A 6,712-nucleotide genomic window follows, 5' to 3' on the forward strand; every position below is an offset into this window, starting at 1 on the left:
ACACGAAAAGAGTGGGTTAAAATTTTACAAAAGATGGGTTAAAACTTTCCAAAATATGTATGCTTTACAAGAGGTGTGTCAATAATATGTCTTCAAACATGTGTTTGCTCAAACTTTCTTCTCATTATTACTTTCCAAAAAGTTTTTTGTATCAACTTGTATGTATCCCCAATGAGGAACATGCACAACAATTTGGTAATTTGTGGAACAAAAAAATATAGATTAGTACATTTGTTGGAAATATACATATCAAAATATTTTGAGATTTAAATTACCTTATTATATCCCCATCGAAGCAAGCTAGTTGTATTTCTCATTTTAAGCTTCATAGATTTTTTTATCCAATCCTACAAAAGTCCATATTTCAAATTATTATTAAATTGAAATTTTATAAAAAGTTATATAATCAATAGAAATAAATCTGCATGGTTACCTTATGATAAAACGTGATTTAATCTACATAGAACACTACAACAATATTTCAAGATAAATAATATTTGTAGTAGAATCCAAACTATCTTTAGGGAGAAGAATACTTATACGATCAAATGATGTACGTCTGGACAATGCCACATATAATTGCCCATGGCTAAACACTGGTATGCGCAAATCAACCCTAACAAATTTCACAGATTGTCCTTGAGATTTGTTAATGGTCAAGGCATAGGCCAATCAGACTAAAAATTGACGTCTTGTCATTTAGAACGACATTTCTGAAGAAGATGGTGGCAAAGATATCCTTAGTATGAATGCCAAATTGCCAAACTTTTCTCCAGTTAAAATTTGAACTTTAATTATGCGAGTGTCGCACCTAGTAACCATCAATCTTGTACCATTACATAATCCATCTTTTGGTGCAATGTTTCTCAACAATATTATAGGACAACCCACTTTCAACTCTAACTTAAAAGTTGGCAGCCCAGGAGGATCCAATGAATTTAAATATTCATTAGGATATCTATTTGTACTGGTAGGATCAATTTCATTATCTTCAGACATTTTATCTGCTGCAAGATAAGTATATAATCTCCCTGGAAAGATATTCAACGCAGTAGTATTAATGTCACTGATATCATCGTTACACGCAGACAGAATTGTGCGTTCAGTTAAAAATGGTAGGGTTGACGTCTCTATCATATTCAACTGTGGGTAAATTGTAGAGAGTAATTCATTCAAATCTTGACATTTGTGTATTGTTAATGGAAGGTTAACGATTCTTGAGGATTGGTCCCAATCTAAAAAAAGTGAAATCAATAAAAACAAGTAGGAGTGTAAACACAATTTGTTAATTTAAAATAATTTATATAATAAGGAAAAAGGTAAAAGTAGTGTTACCTCCATCAAGAAATTTGCAAAATTAGCATTTTCATGGCCTTCACGATTCAAACGCATATTCAAATCCAAAGTTAAGATATGTATATGCTTCCATAGAACAGAGTGTCTTAATGATGCATTCACAATTTGCTCATGAACTCCATTGGGTATAACTGGTAAGATTTGTCAAAAGTCTCCACTAAGAACAACAATAATACCCCCAAATGGCTTTTCACTATCACAAATATCCCTTCATGTACGATCAACAGTTTCAACACAATGTTTATGTTGCATAGGAACTTCATCCCAAATTATGAGTTTTGTTTCTCTAAATAACTCAGCTTGTAATGATTGTTTGCTAAACCCACAAAGTGAATTTTCCAAGACATCTAATGGAATGGAAAATGTTGAATGTGCAGTGCGACCTCCTACCAGTAACAATGATGCAATTCTAGATGAAGCCACAGTAACAACAATATGTCCAAGGCTGCGACATTTTAATGCAATTGTATTGTACAGAAATATTTTCCCTATTCTAGCACCCTCATTTAGAAAGAAAACAGTTCCTTTATTTTGAAAAACTGAAGAAGCGATTGTGTTATAAGCATTCCACAGTCCATTTGTCACGACCCAAACCCACTCCTAAAGGTTTAGCATCGTAATCGGCTAGTAATCCTTGGATTACCGAAGGCCTTTGTTAGAAATACATATATACAACAGGGGCTGCGAAAGCAAATATACAAAGTTACATGGTCCATAGAGCTGTGCAGATATATATGAGACAGAAAATTTAAAACTTCCATATACATGTTTACAGACATACAGATAAGACATCAAAACACAGTAGCCTTACATCATCCAAGCCACATATACAGATTACTACATGTTCAGGCCAGATATAAACATTTCAGAAATACAAAAATCCCAAGGACTAAGAACTTGGGTAGATCTCAAAGAGAACCTCCACGGGAGGCATAATAGCTGTCTGACACCAAAACTCGCCAGGCGACATCTCAGGCCTAGTTACGCGCTTGCCCATCTACATACATATAAATAATACGGTGAGCTAGAGCCCAGTGAATAATAACTAAGTAAAGGAGTTAAATGAGCAATGTCCATCATAGATTCAGAAATCCGAGTTCATATCAGAAATAGATTCAGATTAAGATACATGTTCATATTCATCTTCATATTCAGATTTTACATAAGATCATGCGTGGTACACCCATTAGCTATCATATCGATTTGGTCCGGAGACCCACATGCATAGTTGGTACCAACGACCATAAAGGTCCATATCTTGCGCACAAGTAGCCATGGTATTGTTACCCCCAGGCGAGGGCCACGTGAATACAGGCCTCGGTATTGTTACCCCCGGGCAAGGGCCATGTGAATATAAGCCACAATATTGTTACCCCTAGGCGAGGGCCACGTGCATATTGGCCACGGTATTGCCACCCCTGGGTGAGGGCCACGTGAACTAAGGGTGCCGTAATACATTTCAGAAAATTGGACATTCATTCATAGTTCATAAAATAGCATTTCAAAGAGCAGATCATATCATATCAATCAGAAAATACTTAAAGTTAAACATAACTTTACAGAGTTATTACATACTGTTGGTTCCGGGTATAGACAAACAGAGTAGATTAATCAATTGATTCGGGCATGCAACCTACACGAACATACACACAAATACACACTTGAAACACTCGCTCAATGGTTCATAACTTGCTTTATTTGTTCGTGACATGTTTCTAGTCTTTATCCTCATTATAGTGTCTCAAGCATGGCTTAGGAATGCCTAGGATGGAAAGATGATGCAAAAATGCACTTGGAAACATTTCTCAAATTTTGCTAAAAATAGAGTCCACGCTCAAGTGTGGCCTTCCCTGCTCGAGCGGACGTACAAGATATGAAGGCTCGCTCGAGCGTGGCTTTCACCGCTCGAGCGGACTGCAAAACTCTATAAAAGTACTGGATGCATGATTTTCACGCTTGATGGACGCTCGACCTCCGCTCGAGCGTGAGACTCAGACCTTCGCTCGAGCGTAAATTCCCTCGCTTGAGCGGACTGCAAAACATATGAGCTTCTGGATATATACATTTCACGCTCGAGTGTGATTCACGCCGCTCGAGCAGAAGTGCATGTACTCAGAGTGCACGCTCGAGCGTGAAGATCCCTGCTCGAGCGTGGATCAAATTTCTGGAATTTCCAGCTTTGATCTTCAAGTTCAAACTCAAACATTAAAGCATCAAACTTAAATTTTCTGGTCCAAAACTTGAGAAAATACATGAAAACCCTTAAAACAACATGAATTAAAGATCATTTAAAGAAATTATGGCCCAAAGGCTTGCCAATTATGCAAAAATTCAACTTGAAACTCAAGAATAATTCATGAACATGACTTGCATACAATTCTTTGAACCAAAGCTTCTCAAAACAAGATCAAATGCAATATTCAACTCAAAAACATGATCAACTATGACAAAATGACATAGAACATGAAGAATTTCCAAAACAAAGCTAGGATTATGACATGCATGCAAGAATTCTTTGGGAAAACAACCTCAAATGCCATGAATTACATATGCATGTGTGTATTGAGCTTTAATTCTTCAATCTTAGCTTAGTTGCACACCTAACTCTCTTGAATCCATATACTTTTTGTCTTAAATACAAAGTTTAAGAGTATAGTTCTTACCTAAGGTTGAATTCAAGTATGATTCTAACTCAAGGCCTCGAATTGTCTTCAATTTCCTAGCTAATTCTTTATTTGAGCTCAATCTCTCTCTACTCTCCATTTCTCACGTTTGTGTGTGTGTGGGCTCAAGAGTGTGTGTGTGTTGAATGCAAGGAGATGAACTAGTGGGGTCAAAAAGGCCCACTAAGTGATAGGTAAACAAAACTAATCAAATGGCATAAATTTAATCTAATTTAATCGTTCCAAATCAGATTTCAATTAAACTTACCATAAAATTCTAAAATTCTCAATTAACACATAAGTCAAGTCAATTTCTGAATTGGATGCCGATAAGGCCTTCAATTTGTAAACCGAAGCTAAAATATGAACAAATCTTTCAATGCTAAACAGATACAAACACAGATAATGCAACACACGCACATGCAAATTAATTCAGAATCCCTCCTTAATTACTGTTAGGCATAATTAATCATAGATTAGCGTTAATCGGAGTTCGAGGTTGTTACACCATTGTTGAGACAATTAATAGTAATTTGTGGATCTGCTTATTGTGCCTCACTCTGCAGTTGTTGATGTTCGAATATCAATCGATTACCAACTATTGCACTCCAATTTGTAGTAGGTTGTGGCATAGGTGGGAAGTTAATTAAATTTTTGCCTGATTGATGAAGCATTTGATTTAAAAGATGAAGACCATAATCTTCAATTTGAGCCTCAGTTGGGTTAGAAATGACAAACAATATACGAATCTTATGTGCAAGATCATCACATATATGCGTTGAGAATTGATTCCATAATGCACATGGATTTAGTGGAGAGCACTGGGTGAGAATAATACTAAACAATCTCCTTAATTGATATCCAGTTTTTATAGCTACTGCCTCTTTCAAGCATTGTATCCATTATTCATCATCTTCTAAAAGCCCCTTTACAACACATGCTAATTTAAATGTATCATGCACAACATTATCGACCGTGCGTAAAGACTAAAACGACTTTGGTCCTTTGACAATGGTTAGTAACAAACGCAAATAAAATCTTTCACCACAATTAGGGCTAGCAAAGTACATTATACCAATCGCATATCCTCTTTCTCTTGATTTCCATCTCTTTTCTAACTTGAGCCAAACAAAATGCTGTAGAAATTCTTGATAAGTGAATGAACATTCATCTTCACTGGCAGCACAATATGCAAAGAAGCCAGTAAGAGTTGACATTTGTTGACCAGCTCTAGATTGAATCGTTTCTAATGACTCTTCTGGGTTAAAAACAACACGATACATTCCAGGTACATGAAGTGCCAATCATACAACTGTTGGTATCTCTGCATGCAAAGGATGACCAAATATTCGCCAAGTAGCTTCCGGAGGTCCAATATACCTCGCATCAAGATATTGTTGAATCTTATTTATCATTCCTAACACCATCGTTGTATGATCATAACCCTTATAAATGTACTTATGTATATACTTGACACATCTCATTCCGGCACAAACTTCCACATTTATATGATAGTTGAAAAGTTTAGAAAGATATGCATTGTATGGTATGACATCCCTATTATCAACTTTTTGCCCCCTCACAATATGTATTTGACCATTATTGTAACGACGATAGATAGGGTATCCATCTTGATCCATAGTTGTTGTTTCTGTGAAAGTTTGAGGGTATCTCTTAGTGCATCTACCATTTTTCATACATGGTGCTTGCGGATTTCGAGCACTACATGGTCCATGTACCATACAGCATTTGATAGTTTCAAAAAGCATAGGATCATCTTTTGGGTCTAGAAATTCTGTACAAACCAATTTGTCTACTTGAACACATGTCTGAATTTTGTCTGGACCCTTAAGAAATAAAAGTTCATGCATATGAGGGAGGCCTCGTTTTTTAAATTCAATTGTAAAAACATGTGCAACTTTATTTCCAAACACTTTATTTGTTTCTATCCTTCATCAAACATTTTCTTTTCAACTAAAAAACACAGGCAATTAAATCAGGACGATCAATAGGTTTTTGATGTGGTAATAATGCTGAAGTAATTTCTAGCCAATTGGGATTTGCAGTCATGGTAAGAAAAATATCTGGGTGTTGGTTGTATCGCGTGATACCCATTGAATCTTGAAAGATTTCAAACATATGTCTAGGACTACCAGTAAATGAAGATGGCAAAACAAACCTTTGACCAATTTGACCACATCACACATAATCTGGATCCATATCTAACAACTCTTGGTAAAGCTCAGCCTGAAGTTTCCCTTGATTAAGCTTGTAGTATGTCAATCGATTTTGCTCAGTTGCAACCCAAGAATCTACCAAAAACTCTTGAAATAGTTTCCCACCTCTCAAAATTGTTGGATACTCTGTGCGTTGTTCAAACAAACAATAATTATAAAAATCCATTTGAGTAAGTCGACTAGTTAAAGGTCGATCATACTGAACGTTCCACGATTTCAACTCAGGTTCCCATCCAAGCTCACCATATGGAAAAAATAAAACATAATGTAATAGCAAATATGCTGGGTGACATTCATTAATTTGCATCAACTCATTATTTCCTCAGAAATGTAAGATAATATCTCTCATTCCATTTACCTCTGTTCCATCACCTAGTATTACAATTACAATCTCATCTGCAGTTGGTAGGTTATACCGACGTCGTTCAGTTGTTGAATTGTAATGAAGATGAGCAG

Source organism: Camellia sinensis, chromosome 4 (assembly GCF_055761805.1).
Source record: "Camellia sinensis isolate YWXY chromosome 4, ASM5576180v1, whole genome shotgun sequence".
NCBI lineage: Eukaryota > Viridiplantae > Streptophyta > Magnoliopsida > Ericales > Theaceae > Camellia > Camellia sinensis.